This window comes from Callospermophilus lateralis, unplaced genomic scaffold (assembly GCF_048772815.1).
Source record: "Callospermophilus lateralis isolate mCalLat2 unplaced genomic scaffold, mCalLat2.hap1 Scaffold_65, whole genome shotgun sequence".
Taxonomy (NCBI): Eukaryota; Metazoa; Chordata; class Mammalia; order Rodentia; family Sciuridae; genus Callospermophilus; species Callospermophilus lateralis.
Genome location: NW_027514826.1, coordinates 3,839,348 through 3,862,398, shown reverse-complemented (window position 1 = coordinate 3,862,398; position 23,051 = coordinate 3,839,348). Strand labels below are relative to the sequence as shown.

Below are 23,051 nucleotides of genomic sequence, written 5' to 3'. Positions count from 1 at the left end.
TCCTTTAACTTCTCTCCAAACTGAGGAAACAACGTGGCCACAGGGCAGCTAAAAATTAATTTTGTTATATCAGGGCATGGGCTAAAATTTATAAAACACTCAATCAGGGGCCCAGGATACTCACAATGACCAAATATCCAAGTTCCATTAGGAAATGGTGAAGGAACTCTAGATTTCTCTATTGGCATTAACAGTCCCTTTATTTCTCATTAAACATCTTAGTATAAATTTATAAATGGATTTCTTTGCATATAAACTTGTGTTTTTATGTTTACAAGATTTTTATAATTTTAGAGCCAATTCTTTAGGACCCCCTCATATAGATTTACCTCCTGGATTCCATGGACTCAGTTTTGACACCCTCTGTTTTTCCTCATGGGAGACTTTTGTCACCAGGCTGTAGAAAGAACTTGTGTCACAGAAAAACTCTATTTACTAGATATTCATAAGATAGAGGTACCATAGCAACTGTCCCCAAATGTCTTCTTTCATTACATTTAGAAATGTATTGAGAAAATAGAAACAGTTTACCATTCCAAACTAATAAGTACTTTTGCACTGGCTTGTGGGAAATGACCTCAAATACCTGAGTCAATATCAAAAGAAATAGATTTTGGGGGAAAGTGAATACCTTTGTAAAATGTAGTAGACATTTTTGTTTTGGTGAATTTTCTGAATAATTATGTCTGGTTGTCAAAATTTGTTTGATTGCTTAATCCTTAAGTTGAACAACAAAAATTGTCATTTTTTGCTTTCTGTTTATATACATTATTAACTGGGACTAGATATTCAACATATGAAATGGAACTATATACATTAAAAATTGTCACAATGATAATTCACATTAAAACTCAACACTGATATGGTGCTAATTTCCAGTTTGTGGTGGAATCATTTAAAATCACAAGTGAAATTATTTTTAAGATGATTTATTTGGTCACTATAAATTACAAACACATGCATGCACACACACACACACACACACACACACACACACACACATCAACTTTTAGCTGGAAGGGAACTTATAAGGTTAATATAAAACACTCTACTTTAAGATATTGAGATTAGAGACTTAAGTGACTTGACCAGATCACTTTGTGTACCAGCTCTTAGAAAAAACTCAGAACTTCCTGACATATTTTTATGGCTCCTTATTCTTTATCTGGCTTTTTATATTTTCTTTAACAGATAATAATATATAAAACCAACAATCCTGTTTGGAATTAACATTAATGTAAAGGCATTACAAGTCACTGGTAGAGTGGAGATTTTCAAAAGGTCTTTAGTACTTCTAGAAACATACTTGACACTTAGGAGTCAATCTTCAAGTTCTGGCTCAAGATAGTCTAGGATGATACCACAGAATCTCTATTTTTAATCAGTGGCCAGAGCATGCAAAGTTCCTAGTGTTCCATTCATTGGAAAAATTGAGTGTATATATAGAGGGTATATGTAAACATTTCTGTATAAAAATCAAGTTCGGTTACTAATGAGGTCATGGATACAATTCAATTATATTGAAAAAAATGTGTTGCACTTTAAAATTGTTGATTAAACAAATAAACATGATTTATTAAATAGGTTCACAACTGTCTCACACTACTTCTAAGTGTTGTCTGAATATATAACCTGTATAATGATCTCTGAAGGTATTCAAGGTTAAATGATTCTTAAACAATGCTCAAGCTAGCTGTCTGCAGTGCTGAAAATGACTCTATAGGGATATATTGTCTTCTCTTATGGCCTACTCCTTCTCCTTCTTTGATTTCAAAGCAGAAGTCCAGAATTTAGCTATAGACTAGATTACTGCTAAATATATAATTGAAGCTAGACAAAATAATAAAATTGCATCTTGGATCTCGGTTACTGGGTACTTGATCATTGTCTAGTAATAGTGCTGACTGTGTGTAAGAAAAGGAGGTTGGATGTATAAATTTGTCTCCCTGCAGGGTGGATTTAGATTTCAATATAGCAAGGCCCTGAGAGGAGCCATGAGAAAGAGTCCTGGAAATCTTGAGAAACAGCCAGAATGTGATCAGAAACTGTGCATTTCTTAGCAGAATATTTCAAGAATCCTTAGGGGTTTTATGATGGGAGCAATGACATTTCTAAAAAACTCACAGTTATAAAACTAGGATGGTAGATCTATGGTCTAGAACATTTTTATTCTGCATAAATGCTTTGCTCTCTCTCTTTTTTCTCATTTTCTCAACCACACCCTATCTTCTCACCACCATTATCAAAGCCTTGCAGATTAAGTATATTTTAACGACTTCCCAATAGTGCCTTCTCTCTGCCCTTTAGTGATCAGGACTCAGAATCATGTGCATTTCTCATGCAGGACTCATGATACTGTGGCCTTTCCCCTATATCATGGCCAGATAGATGTAAAAGCCGACCATGAAATATCACTTTGATGTGTGCATGGTGGGATCACGTCATCAGGAAGGCATAACATAACTGTAAGAATGAGCTCAGCTAAGGCCTAGTGGGAACATATTCTCCTTTTTGGATCATTGCAACCATCCAAATATCAAAAAGATTTCAAATAAAAGGTGATTTTCAACTTGGTGAAGAATAATAAAATTTGATTGCTCACCTGTTGCTCCTGGGCTCTGCCACTATTGGGTGGCTGCCTCCCTTCCTGGTAACAGATGCTTTTCTGAGCTATTTGAAGCAGGCTAGTTACTGCTTTTTCTTTTTTAAAATAATTGTCAGTGGGACTTCAGGATGTTCAATGGCTATAATATTAAACCCAAAGGAAAGACAAGGAGTCCAAGATCAGCATGAAATAGCAGTTGCAATAAGCGGTGTCTTGAGGAGTTGTAAATTTATTTACCAGAAGATATATTTAATCAGATCAAGCAAGTAAACCTTTGGAGTTACATAAATTCTCTCTTGTTCATTAACAAAAGGAAAAAGAACAGCAATATTTTACTTGTAACATGCTATAATGTCATCGGATAATATCAATTTTTATTTATTGGATTGCTAGTCACTCTAATCCACTTGAATTTGACTCCCTTATTTAGGAGTGGCTGAGTGACAGTTGAAGTGCTATTGTTTGAATGTGGAATGTGCCCCAGATTCTCATGTGTTAACGACTTGATCCCCAGCTTGGCACCATTGGGAGGTGAAGGGACCTTGAAGTGACGGAGCCTATTAGGAGTTCTTATGTAATGGAAAGCATGACCCCATCCCTTCTTCTTTCTCTATTTTGATTGCAATTCATGAAATAAACAGCTTTGCCATTCTGCCACCATGATGTGCTGCCTCGCCATAGGCCCTATAGCAACAGGCTAACTGATCATGGTCTGCAACCCAAAAAACTGTGAGACAATGAACTTTTCTCTTTATAAGTTAATTATTTCAGGCATTAATTTAGGAATGGAAATCTTATTAACATATGGAGTTTAAGAATTAGGGCATCTTAAAAACATTGTGGTAAAATGTAGAAAATCACTATGGCAGAGAGTTCTGTGCCTGAGGTTTTGTTGACATCTCCCGATATGTATATTAAGGGTAAGACTAAAATTGCTTTCCAAAAAAAATATAATCAAAAAGGGTACTTTTAGTTTTAAAAATTATATTCATTGACTTATTTGGAATAAATAATATATTCACATATAAAATCTTACAACCCATCTTTGTTTAATTTTGGTCTAAGGATACTGCTGACCAAAATATAGTAAGTTCCTCTTTTGTTTTTGGAACAATTTATATGAAATTGTCATTATTTTATATTTTACTATTGGTAAAATTTTCCATTGAAGATGTCTGGGGCAGGGGTTTTCTTTTATTGAATGCTTTTCAGAGCATTTCCAATGTGTTTAAAGGTTATAGGGTTGTTCAGGTTATTATTTTCTTCTTGAGCAAACTTGGTCATGTGTTTTTTTAAGGAATAATTTAATTGCATTTTAGTTGTTATTAAAGACATAAAATTATAACATTTTCTTATCTTTAATATCTACAGAATCTAATATTGGTAAATTGTCTTGTCTCTCCCTCCCCAATATTCTTTATCAAAACTGTAAGTTTTATTGCTCCTCTCAAGATTTTATTGATATTTTCCTGTTTCTCTGATGTTTAGTTCATTGATTTCCATTTTGAACTTTATTATTCCCTTTCATCTGCTAACTCTGAATTTTTTTTGCTGTTTTTCTAGTTTCTCATGGTAGGAGTTTGAGGTCATTGATTTAGATCTTCCTTCTTTTTCATAAAGATATATAGTGCTATGACATTCCCTTTAAGGATTGCTTTAGTTAGCACCTCACACATTTCTATATACCATGTGTTCCTTCTTTCTGTTATTGATTCATAATTTTATTCCATGTGGAGAAAAGCATGACTTTGTATGACTTGAATCATTTTAATGTATTCAAAATTTATGGTGCAGTATGAGGTCTATCTTGCTAAATATTCTGTATACAATTGAATGTATATTCTACATTTGATGAATCAGGTGTTTTGTAAATGTCAGTCATGAATTGTTGTGCAGATGAGGCAATTAGTGAATTTAGTCTACTTCCTGCCTTTTGGGGTCTATTTTCCTTGTGATTTTTATAATGTCTGGACAGGTAACGTACACTGCTATACTAATCCCTAATCTTCTTTTTTGTTTCAGTCTTAATGGTCATGAGCAGGACTGTTACCACAGTTGATTTAGTCAGTTTTACTTTAGTTAAAGTCAATCCTTGTAGAAGTTTTTCAAACATAGTTTATGGGAACAGTAGTGTCTCTATTGTTATTGTGTTTGTGACCTTTTTACTTTAACAGGTTAAATATGTATAAAGTCATTGTATTTGACTTCCTTTTCTTGAGGATCTTAGTAGAACTAAGAGGTAGTTTCTCTGTACTTTGGAATTGAATGATTAAAACTACAAGGCAAGTCCAGTATTTTTCATTATAAATTATTTAATCTATTTGCCTGGCCACTCAAAGATTATTCTTTATCTCTGAAATTCAAAAGCTAGATTTTATCTCCTAGTGTTTTTTTCCCAAGGATGCATGTCCCTGGTATGCTATGGGCCAACTCAACATGTACATTCAATTTTTATTTCAGTATGCTTTTTGAATAAAGAATTACATTTTTAATTTGTTATATGTTCTTACATTGAAATATATGTCTTTAAGTTTACTTTGAACAACCAACTAATTGGGATGGTAAAGGGAAAAATAATGTGGAATCTCAGCATGATAACTTCAGTGGAATTCCATTTTCAGAAAATAAATTTTATCATCAAATACAAAATCTTGTTTAGTTTTTAAAAGAGAAGCAGAAAAAATAATTACTATTTATGCAGATTAGACACAAGAAGCAAAAGTTAAGATAATCAAAATGTTTAAAAGTTAGGTTCTTCTCATTGGTGCTTAGTCACTGTGTATTTCTATTTCTCTTTCCTCATTTTTTTATTGATGCATTGTAGTTGTAGATTATGATGGAATTTGTTGTAACATATTTGTTATTGCACAGGATATAACAATATAATTTGGCCAGTTATCACTGCCCGGCTCCTAAGGCCTCTCACAACCTTGTCCCTTTTCTCTATTGTCTCCCCCTTGATTTTTATTGATCCCCTTCCCTAACTCTTTTCTTTTTCCTTTTTTATTCTAGCTCCCACAGATGAGAGAAAACATACAACCTTGGACCTTTTGAATTTGGCTTATTTTGCTTAACCTAATGGTCTTAATTCCATCTATTTTTTTTCCTGCAAATTATACATTTTATTCTTCTTTATGGCTGAATAAATATCCTCTGTGAAAACATACCACATTTTATTTATCCATTTACCTGTTGATGAACAGCCAGCTGACTCCATAGTTTGTATTATGAATTGTGCTGCCTATAAATATGGGTATATATGAATCATATATTAAAGCTTTAATGACTTTAATTCTTTGAGAAAAAGTACTGATGAGAATTGTACAACTGGGTCATACAGTGTTTCCATGCCTAGATTTTGTGGCACCATCATACTGATTCCCATAGTGGTTTTACTAATCTGCAATCACAACAACAATGTAAAAGTTTCTTCTTTTCTCAACATCATCTCCAGCATTTATTGTCGTTTGTATTTTGATTTTTTTTTTCTTGTTGGGTGTCTTTTTTGTTCTGTTTTGTTTTTTATTTTGTTTTTGGAATTGAATCCAAGGACACTTACCACTGAGGCTGTAACCCCAATCATTTTTATATTTTGAGGTGGGATTTCAATAAAGTAGTGAGACTGACCAAGAACTTGTGAATTTCTTGTCTCAGCCTCTGGAGTCAGTTGGGTTACAAGCATTCTATACTGTACCTGCCCATGACTGCCATGAGATCAAGTCTCAGTGTAGTTTTGTATTGCATTCCCTAGTTTTTAAAGGTGTTCAAAAAAATTTTTTTTCATGCACTTTGTTAGCCATTTGTACTTTTTCTTTTGAGAAGTATCTATTTACATATTAGGGGGATTATTTGGGGTTATTTTGTTAAGTTTTTGGAGTTCATATTTTAGCTATTAACACTAATTCAGGAGAATAGCAGTGATTCCCTATCAGGTGTGTACTTTCTCTCATTACATTCCTAATTGTTGCCTTTGCTGATCAGAAGCTTTTTAACTTGATATTGTCCCATTTATTAACTCTTTGTACTATTTCCTAAGGCTTTTGGGTTCTATTGAGAAAGTTATTGACTGTGTCTAAAAGCTGGAGTCTTGAAACTGTATTTTCTTCTAGGAGTTGCAGTTTCTGGTCTAATTCTTAGGATTTTGATCCATTTTGAGTTGGTTTTTGGCAGGATGAGACATAGGTCTAGTTTCATTCTTCCCACCACCAAGTGTTAAAAAGGTTATCATTTCTCTAATATATGTTTTATACCTTTTTGAAGTATCATATGCCCGTGGGTTTGTCTCTGTGTCTTCTATTCTGAACCATTGATCTATGTCTCTTTTTATGCCAGTACAATGCAGTTTTTGTTACTGTACTTCTGTAGTACAATTTGAAGTCTTTATAAAGCATTGCTTTATTGGCTAAGCATTGCTTTACCTATTCTGGGTCTTCTATTTTTCCAAATGAATTTTAGGAATTTTTTTCTAGTTCTATGAGTAATGTTATTGGTATTTTGATGGGGGTTGTATTGAACCTATATTCTGCTTGTTGGAGTAGGTTCATTTTAATAATATTTTGTCTATCCATGAACATGGGAGGTCTTTCCATCTTCTGGGGTCTTCAATTTCTTCAATATTCCATAATTTTCATTGTAGAGGTTAGATTTATTCCTAGGTTGGTCAGTTGGTGGTTTTCTTTTGTTGTTGTTGTTGTTTCTTGTTTTACAGTCTATTGTGAGTGAGATTGTTTTATGATTTTTTTCTGTGTGGATTCTTTTTTGGTATATAGGAAAGCCATTGATTTTTGTATGTAGGATTTGTATCCTGCTAATTCGATAAATTTGTTTGTTAGCTCTAACAATCTTTTGATGGAATTTTAGGATTTTCTAATTATTGACACTGTATAATTCTTGGAATATTGTGGATGCTATACACCATTGGTACTTGAGCTTATCAAGCAAATTCTAACCTCAAGGTTTTTATATTTTTTGTATCTCTGCTTAGGCCTCCTTTCTCCTAAACATTGATATCATTTTCTTATTCATACAGTTCATCAAATGGATACATGGGGCTTGGTAAGCAATTGACCCTATCCATTCTAACATTTTAGCAATATTTTCTTGTTTTGTATTTTTGAGCATGTATTTGTATCCTTATTGACTAGTAATCCGTGGGTGATGCAATCAGAGCACTAAAAGAAAGGTTTTGGCCCACAGAGAGAGCGTAGATGGGGCTAGATGGTAAAATCTCCCAGAAAGTAGGATGAGGGTCCTTTGGGTTCACTTCTTTGACACAAAGTAACTTCTTTATGTATACTTCTCTGTCTTGGTTTCCTTAATCATTCTATGTTTCTTTTTTTTATTAGAAATGATTCTTCTGATTTTAATTTATATTATGAATATGAAAACATTTATCTTCATTATAAAGTCTTGTAATTCAGATGACATATGAAAAACACATTGCTTCATGTATAACGTTTTCTTCAAGGTCAGGTAATATTTTAGAGAACAATAAAGTCTAAGAATAATATTGCCCTTATTTTATATGATTTGCTAGTGGTCAGCAAATATAGTACCATTCCTATTTTGAGTAAAGGAAGTTAATAATACTATGTTTTCAAAATTTTATGAATCACAGTTATTTCTTATTTACAGTGTTTATTAGAATAATTTTTTTCTCTTTTTTCATCATTCCTATCTCCTGTATCATGTAGCAGAAGCCTGAGTTTTGGTGAAAATTTGAACCTTTGAATCATGATCTGTTATACATCTCAGCAGTCTTAATTGACTTTTGAGATTCTCCCTGTCATCTTTTGGAGAAGATTGATATACCTGAAATAGTATTCACAAACTTAATAGAAATCTATCTTTTGATTCTGTCCTTTTACCTTTGCTGCTAGCTTAGCACTTCAAAATTGTAACTTATTATGAAAAAAATAAATACCCAACTGCTGTCTTGAAGAGTTGATGCTAGTCAAATAGCAGCTGCAATAATATTTTTTCCTTGGGTTAAAAATTTTGCCATGGGGTGGGGTTGTGGCTCAGCAATATAGCATTTCAGAGAGGTTACCAACTTTCCCATTGTCACATAAGTACACCTTGGTTTTTCTATTCTATGGTTATGCCTCCAATTTAAACATTCTTTTTCTGTTGAACATATAGATTGTCTCCATTTTTGCTAATGTACATACAATTTAACATGTTTAGTCATAGATTATTTTACTTTTGGCCAACACATATTTTACTGTTCTCAATGTCATAATGCAGTGATCACAATAGTAAATATTTTTGCATGTATTACTAACCACTAAGTTCTCTGGAGCTTTGAAAATGCACCCCAGCCCTCCGTTCCCATCTCCCCTTCAAAATGGATGCAGTTTACCAGAGTGTCATCAAAAAGATGCTAGTGAATTTACTTAGTTAATTGAGAAGATACATTAAAGACAAAACACACTTAATATTTCCTAAGTGGTAGTTTTTAATCTTGATTTTTGTATACTATTTTATGCCTGTTGGAATATTGCTTAATTGGCACCAGAATACTTTTTAGCTCAGTTTACAAACCCTGTTGAAGTAAAGTGATGTGCATGAGCCTAACAATAGTTATACTTTGAAGAACTGAGAACTGAGAAGATTGCTGCTTTTCTGCGTTATAGTTGACTAGATTTTATAGTATATACTCATGAGATTTTTTTTACTGTCAATGACTAATTTTTATAAATGTAGAAAGTACAACTGTACCAATTTATCATTTTTATGTAACTTACCTCAGTAAGAGGGAAAGAAACTAATGAATAAATTAAAGAAGATTATGAAGCATAGTGACTGTCCTCTTAAGTTTCAAGGCTTAATTTATGCTGTCAACTTAATGTATGCTATCATCCATTTATGCAAGCATTATAAACATCAAAAAGAAAGTTTATCATACAACAGTTTTTTTTTTAAAAAATGATCAAACCAAAATGAAAGAAATGGACAAATACTAGAAGGTTCTGAAAATTGAAAGCCCACAAGTATTTGTCACTAAAAACACAAGTGTGACCTAGAGACCAGACAATCATTTCTCTGTCTTCTAACATTGGAAAAGAAAATTTAAAAGTAAAGGCAACATCTGGCATTTTAACCTACCCTATGTAATAATGTCATAGCAACAGTTATATCAAAGAAACTTTTTTCTTATAAATGTTATTTGGTAAGTTTAATTTTATTTGAATCTTTTATGATAGTAGATGTCATTATATCCATCTATGTAGCTCATGTGTATTCTCATACTGACAATAAAACTAGAACATGCCTAGAAAATAAAGCACTATTTTAATCTACTTATTAGTGGCTAATATGTTCTTAAGCAGGATTTGCTTAGATTTCATTAATGTATATGTACTTGTGTATGGTGCTCAGAAAGTTATTGATCTTGGAGCACTTAAGATTTTCACATTAGAGATGCCCAATCTGTGTAACTTCTTTTCACAAGTTGGTTCTAAAGATTAAGTTGTTAAAAGATGACAATAATTTTCAATAGGATACTTAACAAAGTATAGCTGCATATTTGATTATTTTTCTTATACAATTTCCTTGGTTCTAGAAGATAAGAATCTTGTAATCCAGTGGATAGCCTGTGACAGTAATGCTTTATTGTATGTACATGCAGTAAAGATATTCTCCCAATCTCTAGGGTCTCTCTTTATATTATTAATTCTTTCTTTTGCTGAGAAGACATGTTTTAGTTGGAGTCTATCCCATTTATTGATTCTTGTTTTATTCCTTGCACTTTAGGGGTCTTTTTAATGAAGTCAGATTCTTGGTCAACATGGTGAAGACTAGGGCCTACTTTTTCTTCTAGTAAGCAGAGGGTCTCTTTTCTAATGCCTAAGTTTTTGATCCACTTTGATTTGAGTTTTGTACAGAGGAGGAGAGAGAGATTTAATTTCATTTTGTACAGAGGGAGACAGGTTTAATTTCATTTTGTCACATATATGTTACTTTTAACTTGGCTTGTGTTGTATATATTAAATAATTTTTTATTTATTTTGTGTTGGTAGTAATTGGGTAAAATGTAACACTCTTTTAGACTGTGTGTCTCGACAATGAAAGGTAATTTTACCCATAAATGTTTGCTTATGTTTACTCAAGCATAATATTCTAAAAAAAGAATGGAATGTTGACTTAAGGATCCATAGATCTTTTGCAAATTTTTTTTTCCCTAATGTTTAAAACTGTAGATACACACACACACACACACACACACACACACAGTAAATTAGTGTATCTGAATTTTCATGAAACAGCTTGGCCAGGGTTGAAAGATGAATTTCAACCAGGCAAAGTGGTGCTTGTTTTTAACTACTCCAGAGACTGAGGCAGGAAGATTGCATGCCTAAGGCCAGCATAGGCAATTTAATGATACCTTATCTCAAAATTAAAAAAAAAAACAAAAAGGGCTGAGGTTTTAGCTCAGTAGTAAGAGTGCCCCTGAGTTCAATCTGTAGTATTGGTGGTTGGAGAGAAAATGAATTTTCCACAATTGCAGTTTCTAGACTAATTATTCTAGTATTTCTTCTTTACTTTGGAATTAAATAGGGGTTCTTCATTTCCTTATCAGTTCATTAGACTACTATGACAGGATCTTACCTATGACAAAAGAGTACATCTGTTGACAAGAGGTTGAATGGGATAAGGAGTAAATCCACAGATACCAGATACATCTCTGAGAACCAGAATATTTGGGTTTTTGTCTTTGATCATAGTAATTTACACATGATCAAAGTATATGAGGTTCTTTTGTTTAATGTCACCCCTCTTGATAATGAATGACTTGTATCCATAAGAGTGTAAGTAATTAGCACATTGACTAGTTCTTTTTGAGATTATATTTGGATGTGGTTTGTGAGCTTCATTAAGAGTGACTGGTTTTAATATATATCCATATACATAAGTATAAAGACTGGGTCTATATCAAAATTCAAAAAGTGGAAATTCAATTTAAATATGTGTGTATATATTGCCCCAGTTTTATTGTCAGTGAGGGGAAGCCTATATTTATGTGTGTGTGTGTGTGTGTGTGTGTGTGTGTGTGTGCGCGCGCGCGCGCATTACCCCATTACAATTATATGCTGTACTTGGGTTACTTTTGACAAACTCATACATGCATGCAACTCGATTTTAGGTTAGGCTCCTCCTGTTTACTTCCCAGGCCCCTTCCCTCATTTTCCTTCCTGTATGATAGTGATTTTCCTTTTGCTCGTGTACTTGTTCACTTTTGAGTGGTTCTTTCTACTTATACATAAAGTTGAAATAGCCTATGTTATGTTTATGTATGTATATAGCATGACTTTAAAATTGCTTTGCATACCCCCTTTCCCTTCCCTCCATTCTCCCTCTCAATCTCCTTCTAGTCCACTGACCTTTCCTTTATTTTATGAAACCAATCTTCTCTTCCTTCATTTCCTTATTTTGCTTTAGCTTCCTCATATGAGAGAGAAAACATTAGACCCTTTAATTTTTTTTTTTGCCATGGAATTCAATTTACTATTTTATTAATAGCCAATATTAACTATCCTTGCTGCCTATAGTACAACAATAAAGACTATATTTGCAAATATACAATAATGTTTCTAGCTATTTGGCCATGCTTCACTGAATTTTCTATAACAGCTTCTCTGTAAACTTCTGCAAGCACATGGTAGTTTTTAAAAAAACAAAACAAAAGTTAAACCCAGGGGGCAGTTTCATATTTAAGACACACATAAACACATATCTATAAATCTTATTTTAAAAAAACCATTAAATATACAAAGTATTCTTAATATAAAAAGTTCTAGACATTTAATTTTTATCTGCAAAAGGAATGTCATCCCTACTTATTCTCCACTTAATAATTCTCTCATTAGTTATTTACAGATTAAATGTAGGAAACTATAGTCACATATGAATATACATTTAAAAAAACACATGATGGAAAAAGGCCACTATTTTGGATGGAAGCCAGGAAGTTCTCCCCTTGAAACTAAGTATTCTCAAATAAAGTAGCGCAATGTAACAAAATCCCTCATAAAGAATAATATTTTAAAAACTAAACTGTTAAATGAAATGTTTTTCTTCTGAGGGCTTTAATATACTATAATTTCTAAGTAGCTCAGATTATATTCATTTATTTTAGTATCTGGTAATGGTAACTGTTAAAATATTAACAGTTACTTATCTATTAACAGTTACTAACATTTAATATTAAACATATGTGACAGGATTAGTATCTGTAACTGTTAAAAATATTAGAAGTTAAATTAAAATATTAAAAGTATTAATAGATATCAGATACTAATCTGGTCACATGTTTAATATTAAGCATTTAGAAAGCAGTCTGAAAGTGTCTATACGCTGTCTATACACAACTAGTAAGATATTTTGAATTAAATTAATATTATTCCTATAATTCAGCCTAATTTGACAATTCACTCTTATCCACTAAACTCTGTGGAACTGTTTATTAAGATATACAGGGACATTGCTATGACAAGCACTGTGTCAGAGGATCCATGTATTTCCTGCATGTAAAAAAAATGGGAAAAACAAACTTAAACTGTTACCTCAAATTCTTAGTACTTCAACTTGACATGTTATAGGAACTAAAAATGATGAGGTATTCTATATTCTACATATTGAAACATGAGTGCTACTAAGACTTTCATGAAAAAAATCAAGATTAAGCAAGTGGGGTGTTTTTGCATAAATTTCAAAGCAATAAAATCATATTTCTAAAGACATACTATCAGTATGATTTTTTTTCTAGAAATCCACTACTTAAAGTGTGAATCAATAAATATATCAGAAGACGATATGATGGGATATGAAATAGGCCATATAAAAAAATCCTCCAGGGGATTAAAGTAAATAGAACTTTTCTTAAAAGTGAAAGATTTTTTTTAAAAAGTCAATTTATTTCTAAGTGATATAATGTGAAAATGTTTATATATTCATTGCTTTTTCCATATTTGTGTATATGTTTTGAAGTTCTCATCACACTGTTTCTGATTATTTTCTGATTTTAATAGTAATTAGTATAATATTATTGGAAATAAATTTGTTTTCAGTAATTATTAGTAATAAATTAAGTTCTTACTAGAACTGAGTATATGAAATTTCAAACTGTTCTCGATTTGAAAGTTTGATAAATTAAAGATGCAAAACTATATATGTATATATTAAAAGATACACTGTAGAATAAACAACATAATAATTTAATAATCCACATATCACTGAGATATATTAATGAGTTAAGAGATATGCCTATTGATAGTGCAAGAGGCATGCCTTTTAAAAATGGATAATTTCCTTTTTTCCTTTTTAATTCTTCAGTCATCTGCATCCAGAATCAACCACGAAATTTATGTAGAACATCCATTTAAGTAAAGTTCTTTTTTGGACTTTTACACCAAAATTTGTTTTTAAGCACTTAATACAGCAAATATTTTTATTACAATTTTAAAGAAAACTCTGAAATCATACAATTAAAAGTTGCCCTCTGTTCCATTTAGATGTCAAGAAGATGATTATCCTAATGTATACTATAAATACACTTGATTGCTGACAAAGATGGCGGCTCAATGGCGAGCGAGGGGAGAGGGAGAAAGAAGACAGCAGGACTGACAGATTAGCTGGGGAGGTCAGAGCTCCCCCAGCACCTCCATTTCACTTATCAGAATCAAGGCTTTTGAGAATACGGGTGATTCTTAAATAGTTGTGCTGGGACTCATTCAGATCCATTTTTATCAATCAGGTTTATTCCAAAAAATTCTAGCATCATTTTATAAGCCAGGAGGAATCTTCTAATTGCTTCTTTTGTTTTTTTGAATTCCTCAATTTCATATGTAGTTAGTTCTTTAGCATAAAAGTTCAAACCTTGTTCTCTCAGGGGAAAAAGCCATTGAATGTAAGTGTGGTTGTGCTCCAGCTTTTCATAATCTCCTTTCCATTTATTTAAAACTTCTTCAATGTAAACACCATCTGGCTTAAATGGAATTTTATTCTTATAGAAACGAAGATTGCTCAAGTCATTTTGATATCGGATATCTTTGAAGTTCTGTGGGTACTGATGTCGGTATTTGTACAAATCCCTTGCATAAAAACTTCTCTTTGGTTTGGCAGTTGCTTCAGAGGAATCACCACCCTGCTCGGCGCCTGCCGCCTCGGCGTCCTCGTCTGGCGCAGGGCTGGCGCGGGGCCGGCCCCCCAGCTCGCTCCTGAGGCTGCACGGGCTCCTAGGGTTCCTGCCCCGGGCCCTCGCCGCTGCAGCCCGGCCCTGACTCCTCCGGATCCGGCTCCAGCTCCGCCTCCGAGTCCTTCTGCCAGGTGGAGTCGCAGTCCTCCACAGTGGTGAGCTCGAGGAACCTGACCCAGCCAAGCAGGTTGCCCATTGAAGAGGCGACGGCGGGCGCCAGGCTGCTGGGCGCGGGGCTGCTGGGCGCACGGCGCGGGCTGTGGCAGGCACACTAGGGCCCGGGTATGGCCGAGGCCAGGGCGCTGGGTGGCAGCCTAGGCGCGCCTGCCGCCGCACTCAGACCCTTTAATTTTTGAGACTGGCATATTTCACTTAGCAAGATTAAATACTCATAAGGAAATGGAACTATAACTAAGCACATATGCTCAAGACACGAAGCTAGGAGCTAGGAGCTCTACATGTATTATTTTATATTCAGTATCTTCCTATAATTTGTTGCAAATATTCTTATTGAATAGATAGGGGGAAAAGACAGTTTTATTTTAATCAAATTTGTTACCATAAACATTTTTTTTGAAAATATGGGAGAGATATTATCTAATAAATTTACCAAAGTTGGCAAAATTGATAAGTAGAAGACCTAAGATAGGAATCCAGATATATGTGACTGTAAAGGAAAGATAAACATCTATGTTTCACAGTGTGATATAAGTAATGCATGGAAGAGGGTTGGGGTTGTAGCTCAGTGGCAGAGCACTTGCCTCCTAGCATGTGTGAGGCATTGGCAATGTTCGATCCTAAGTACCATATAAAAATAAAAATAAAATAAAATAAAATAAAGGCATTCTTTCCACTTACAACTACAAAATTTTTTTAAAAAAATGTGTTGAAGAGAAGTCTTCTTGTACTCTTAGTATAATCAAATATCAATATTTTGTCATAGAAGAATATCAGTTCAGCAGTTTAAGTCAGTTTTAAGAATAACATTTGTGCAATGAATCTCAATAAAACTTGTTTCTGATAAAGCAGATTAAAGACATTTTTCTTGAAATGTCATGTAAGGTTTTCTTAAGCACTGTTCTTGTGCTCACATTTTGTCTGTGTGCAAAAATAGATGCTAAGGTTAGATTTTTATTGTTTAGTGTAAAAATCAAATATTTATTAAATAGATAATTCACTTTCAATTCTATAGTTATTTTCTTCTTTCCTTTTATATTGCCATAACTGACATCTCAGGTACCAAGCCTTCATGGAGGTCAGACAGCTGAATTTTGAATGGTATTTTAAACCCACATACTCTCAGTGGGCTTTGTTTCTTTTTGCTTACATTTTTATTTAATCTAGATTGGTTTTTATCCTGTTCTGAATTCTTATTTCTTTTTTGATCTTTCAAAATTTCATTGCAGTCTATTTTCTCCATTTCTGGTTATTCTAGTATTTCTTCATTACTTTGGAATTAAATAGGGGTTCTAAAATTCTAGCAGTTATTATATGTTAGGTATGGTAGAACTGTTTGTGTATTTTGTCTCCATTATCTTCACTACAACCCATAAAGTAAGGCATTATAATTTCAAAAGTGAATAAACCATGTATTAATACATCAGTTTACCCAAACAGGAATAGTGGTGCCTACCTGCAATCTCAGCTACTCAGAAGGCTGAAGTAGAATCACAAGTTCAAGGCTAGCCTAGACAACTTAGTGAAACTCTAAGATAATTTCAAAGAAAAATGCCAAGGATATAGTTCATAGGTGGAGGAACCCTGGGTTCAATCCCCAGTACCAGAAAATAAAGAGAGAAAAGAAGAAAGAAAAATAGTTTACTCCAAATCACAAGCTATTAAATGATAAGGCAATATTGATTCAAAACTATTTGAATAACTAATAACAAACAGTATTTTTTAAATATTGGTATGCAAGTCAACAGAAAAGTTTGTTGTAATGCATATTAATTCTGTGGGAGTCAGCCCAGAGTCTCCATTTGTAACAACCTTTCAGGGGCTACTAATGTTGCTCTTCCTTGATCCAGCCTAAATAATGAGCACCTATTCTGTGTAATTTATTATTGATGACATATCAATTGTGCATTATTTTCTAAGTGCTTCCTATCTGTGCTTTATATCTCTAAAAATGTTTAATGTTCTTAAAGGCAGATATTTATTTATATTTACACACTTAGCAGTTTCTTTATGTAGTGGGAAACTAAAGTAGGGATATATGAGTTTATGTGTTTAGCAAATACTTGCTTAATAGGTACTTGTATTCCTTCAAATTTTACCATATAAAAAGGAATGTGTTATACTATATCAAGAAGTATAATCAGCTTCTGAGTTTAGTATTCCTAAAGAACCATTAAATTATTGAATAATGATTTATACTGTGACAGGAATTATGTTAATTTTTTTTACTATTTATTTTTATTTATTTATTTTTACATGCTGCTGAGGATCAAACTCAAGGTCTCACTTGTGCAAGGCAAGTATTCTACTACTGAGCTACAACTCCAGCTTAATCTTAGTACTAATGTTAATCTTAATACTAATTTAGATAGTTATATAACTAAAACTTATATAGGATTTGTTATAGTAAGTGACATAGCACTCTCAAACTAGCCACCTTGAGATACTTCTCAGTCACCCATTTGTACTTTTTGTTATAGAGTGATTTAAATAAACTAAAGCCAAACAATTCAAAAAAAAGGGAAAAAATTCCAGTTTTCTTGTGAAATCTGAAAAATCTGAGTGCACTGACTTCACAATTTCCACAAGGCAAGACAATAGCTTGCTGCAATTGAGTATTGACTATTCTGGAGAAAGTGTCACAGAATCAGCCTAACCTGTTTCTGTAGATCCTTACTTGCAAGGCCTTGAGGCATTTGTGTTTGGAATTTGCTGTTCTATTCAAATGAAGTTTTTTTTCTCAGTTCTAATTTAGATTTATGCTTGTTTTTTTTTTAACAGAGCCTTTTATGCAGTCTTGTGAAACTGAAGAGTTTGAACTTGGTTAGAAATTACTTCCAGTCATATCCAGTGGGTGGTCCAGCTCAGTTTTTCACCATCTGTTCCCTCAACATAGAATATAATCAAATCAATGAAATCCCATATGGAATTTTCTCTAGAGCAAAAGCATTAAGGGAGCTAAATATGAAGGTAAATTTTTTGTATCAAGAGGAAAGGAGGAATTACTAATGCATTGATATTCTCTCTAATGATGTGGGTTATGTTTCATTTTACTTTGTTGATGAAGTCTACTTAGGGGAGATATATATATATAGTGCTGATAATCAAACTCAGTGACTCACATATGTTAGGCAATCACTTTACAACTGAGCCACAACCCCAGCCCCTTGGGGGCAGTTTTTATCAGATAAAAAGTGTTCTATAATTGTGTATAATACCCTAGAAATTTGTCCTCAAGAATTAATAATGAGGATTTATTAAAGTATATTTGTAGGTATGCTTATTGCAAAACAGTTTTAAAGGTACCAAATTATTATTACACTTAGGGATTTAAATTTTTAAAGTGGAATACTGCAGATATTCTTTGATATCTGATGCTCAGATATCAAAGAATATTAAATACCAGTTACAATATTCTTAGTTTATTAAGAATTAGGAGGCAATAGCATATAAAAAATTCTTTGCATACATACAGTTTAAAGCTGTTTGGATTATGATTAAATTTAGTAACTACATAGGTATTTATGTGTACATATATAGTCAGTGTTTTCTAAAATGTATCTCTTTAAAGACCACCCATAAGTAATTCTGATCTCCAGTTCTTTTCATTTTTTATTTCTATACTGGCCAGTGAAAGTGAAAGGAACTCACAATTGTAATAGTTTATTGTGAAAGAGGTGAAGAAATGGTGATTTATCTAGTCCAATGATTTAATTTTCAGTAAATTTTCTACACAGAGAAAACAGTCTATTTGGCCATACAGCTATTTCTTGGCTGAGGCAGGAATTTAGCTTCCTAGATTTTTTGAATCGAGGTAGAGGGTTCTTTACATTATATCATTCAATATATTTTTGTCTTTGATGAGCCAGTCACACAATTATTGTTCTTTATAATTTAAATTTATAATTTCTTGACTCTGTCTATACTTTGTCATAAATATAGTATGTATCTTTTTGGTAATTTGGAAGCACATAATTACTGAAGTAGTATAAATTCAAAATCCTATTACAAACAGAATTTTTAATATAGTTACATAATTAATATATGCAGTAACAGTAATGTAGTGGTAAATAACATTAATTCTGTATATTCATTTTGTAATAATAGATTTAGAACACAGAGGTCACAATATTAATTAGTTTTTGTATTTGAATATACAATTTTATGAATTTGACATTATTACAATATGTTAGCTTGGAAGGGATTGTTGTTTTTAGTAAAACAACAAAACACTTCATAGCACTTTTCCTAAATTTCTATTCACACTTGATAAAGGTTACACAAAACTTTCTCTTGAAAAAAATCAAAATGAAGCTTGTTGTATTCTTCCTCATGTAAGCACCTATAGTAAATATTTCTTAATGAAAATACTTTATCATACTGTACCTATTGGTAGTCTGGGCATAGATAGATAATGTTAAATATTTTTTTAATAAATAATAAATTTCAATTTAGAAAATATAAACAGGATTTTTAAATATATATTCACTGATTGGTATTTCTTATATTGATGATTTTGTGTAAAAAGCCACAAGGATCCATGAGTGTTGCAGAAAAAATTAGAAATACACACTAACAAAAGAACATAATAGATGGAACTGAGTTTGTGGCCCGGTGTTAGAGTGCTTGCCTAATGTGGGAGGCACTGGGTTTGGTTCTCAGCACCATGTATAAATAAATTAAATAACAAAGGTCCACAAACAACTAAAATATTTTTTTAAAATAATGTAAAAGAAATCCATGACCAATTGGTTAACATATTGGCACATTGATACCCAACTGGGACAAGGGGGATATCACCCTTTTCCATTACCATTATAATAGTTTATTTAGGGTTGAATTTGATGGGCATGGTAGCACACACCTGTAATTCTAGCAGGTTGAGGGGGAGTGATATAGGAATATTGAACAACTTACTGAGGCCCTAAGCAATGCAGTGAGATCTGTCTCTAAATAAAATTCAAAAAAATAGCTGGGGATGTGGATTAGTAGTTAAGTGCCCCTGGATTCAATCCAAAATATAAAAAAAATGAACATGTAAGAGCAGGAAAAAAGGCAATTTAAAATGCTTAATTAATATCATAGCACTCCATTATGTTTTTATTATTTAGTGATGAATGTATTCTGTCTTCCTCTTTTTTGGGGGGGTATGTGCTAGGGATCAAACCCAGGGGCTTGTGCATGGGAGGCAAGCAATCTACCAACTGAGCTATATTCCCATCCCTTCCCTCTTTTTTTTCTGCTCAGCATCTCTTCCGTTCCGGAGCTCACCTGGGTTTCCTTTTCAGCCATGTATCTTCTTTCATGGTGTTTATATCTCAATTTGAACAGTCACATTTTCTCAAATGGTTCCTAAACATTGTTATAAAATAAAACATCAAATTTATGACTATTATCTTTGAACTCTGAAGTTGTTTCTCTGTGTAGTATATTTTTATATTTTTTTATAGTATATTTTATATTTTTATATTTCCATTACTCATATTCACATAGGAAACAAACTTCCTTTTCAAATTCAAAGCAAAAGCTCGGTACTATGCAAAAATCTTGGAAAATTGATGCTTTTGTTGCTGGTTGTAAATCCCTGATTTAGATATTGAGAAGTGGAATAAGGTTTAAGATTTTTTTTTTTCCAAAAGACTGTACACATGGAGCTTTGTGTTAATGGTTCCACATGAAATGCTGCATTTTGTATTTGCCAGGACAATCAGTTAACATTACTTCCATTGGACTTTAGAACTAGGACCATCATGATAGAATTGAATTTAGCCAATAATCAGCTAAGAATGATCCCTGAGGATTTGTCTGGTCTTGTTTCTATTCAGGTGAGTGAGTACTAATGAGCACTTTAAACTTCTCATTCTCTTTCTCAGTTATCTACTAATATAAAATAAGTGATTTCTCTTTGAAGGTCACAATTAAAAGTGATGATAATAAGAACTCTCTTAAACATATGACCCTGTTAGAATGATGCAGTATTGGATCAATTAGTCTAGGCTCAATACTACTGAATACTAATCATTGATATTTAATACTAATGAATATGAGTTAATCTAGGTTCAATATTACTGTTGCCCACTAAAAGGTGGCAGGTTTGAATGCTCTAATATAACTTTGAAGGAAGGGGCATTAAAATTCAGCATCTTTAGGCCATTTTTCTAAATTCTTTTAAAAAACCATATCTTGTTTACCATAATAATTATGGATACCTGAGACAGGCATTTAGAACCTTTTACTGTATGATGTTGACCTAATTTTCACCCTAAATCACTCACCTGCTATTTGTTGGAAATCTAGCGTGTTTCTAGGTCTGTATGTTTATTCCAGTTGTTTCCAGCATCTAACTCTTCTCATCCTCTTTTTTTCTTTAAAAATTCATTCACATGAATAAAGATCCATCTTATTTTCACCTTCTTAGTCAGGGATAATCACTTCTGCCTGAGTCCCTAAAGTTTTCATCTTTTTGATGAGTAAAGCTTACTAATAGTACTTCAGCTTTTTAAAAATTTTCCTATATCATGTTTTTTAAAATCTTGTTTATTTAATTTGCTAAGATGAAATAGCATTGTGTGGTTGAAAGCATGGGTGAAATAAGAAGATATAAAATTAGCTAGAAGTATCTGAACACCTTTCTTCTTAGTGCTTGTTTCAAAACCCCACTGCATTACTGACTCCTACTCCCATGGTAGTTTATAATTAATTAGAAAACAAAAACCTCTTCCTTCCCCCCCAATTTTATTTTTTAGAATGCTTGAAATGTAGTAAATACCATAAATTATAAATACTGTGGATTGTTAGTTGTGACCTTCCTTATGTGATTGTTTACAACAGGTGGTTTCATAGACATTTGCAACTTTTCAGTATCAGATAGATTAACTAACTATATGATATTCATGAAAAAATTAATGCTTTTAATTATATTTATCATTTAGTTATAGTCAAATTTTTACTTTAATTTTGACATTAAAAGATTATTTCCAATAACTCTCCTGGGTTTGAAAGTTTTTAGAGTACTAAATTAAATATTTTATGTAATTTAATTGAATGTTACCTATCCTAATACTCACTGTTTGAAAAATTATTATTTCTTATAAATTTTTAAGCCCCACAATTGTCATATATATGGCTAATATAAAAATGAAATACATATAAATATATAAAAAACAAAGGTTCAACAACAACAACAAAACAATGGTTTTGGAGATTCTTAGCTATTTAAAATCTGAATCTCTCACTTCTTAGTTTTATGTCTTTAAATAATCTACACAAACTCTTACTCAAAGACTGAAACTTCTTATGTGTAAATTAAGAATAATAATGTAAGGAAACTTTTTGAAAGACTACATGAATTTATTTTGGTTTGCCTACCAAATATGTGGTAACTTTCTTCATGAAAGGTCTATATCAAACACACACACATACTGACACACACTTGAATGACAAACTCTATCAAAAAGATCTCTAGAGTTGGAGCATTTTAAAAAAAAACTAAACTTAAAAACCAAGCATAAAGGAAGAGGTTCTAAACAAATGGTTGTGGAGTGTGACCTGGTCATCAGGGTTTTAGAAAATCTCCCCATATAAGTTATATATGTAGTGAAGTTTGAGATTGATGGTTCTAAGTGTTTTAAAATGAAGAGAAGAGTGGGAAATATGTATTATGTATTAATTCCTACTTGCACCTTTGTATAGTAACTAATTATTTTTTAAAAAATTATTGACTTAAAAAAATAAAACAGGTACACTGGAAAACCTTGAAGAACTGTATTTGAATGAAAACCCTAACCTACATTGCCTTCCTTTTGAGCTGGCTCTCTGCAGCAAGCTAACAATCATGAATTTCTGGAACTGTCCACTCAGTCACCTTCCACCTCAGATTGTTGCTAGGGGACCTTCTTTCATCATTTAGTTCTTAAAAATGCGGGGTACATATCATGCCGTGGTCTGATAAAGCTCTGCTGATCCCATACATTTTTCAAATCATTTGCCATTAATGTGCCACATCTATATCTGTATATATTTATGTAGATATTGATATACATGGCAGATTTATAAAGATTCCATTATGTGTTT

The 23,051-nt window shown here is 32.5% G+C and overlaps 1 pseudogene; it reads right to left on the bottom strand.

Annotated features, from left to right (window-relative positions):
• Nucleotides 1-14,211: 14,211 nt before the first annotated feature.
• LOC143390140 (opioid growth factor receptor-like protein 1 pseudogene) lies at nt 14,212-14,997 on the bottom strand (annotated as a pseudogene).
• Nucleotides 14,998-23,051: the final 8,054 nt, after the last annotated feature.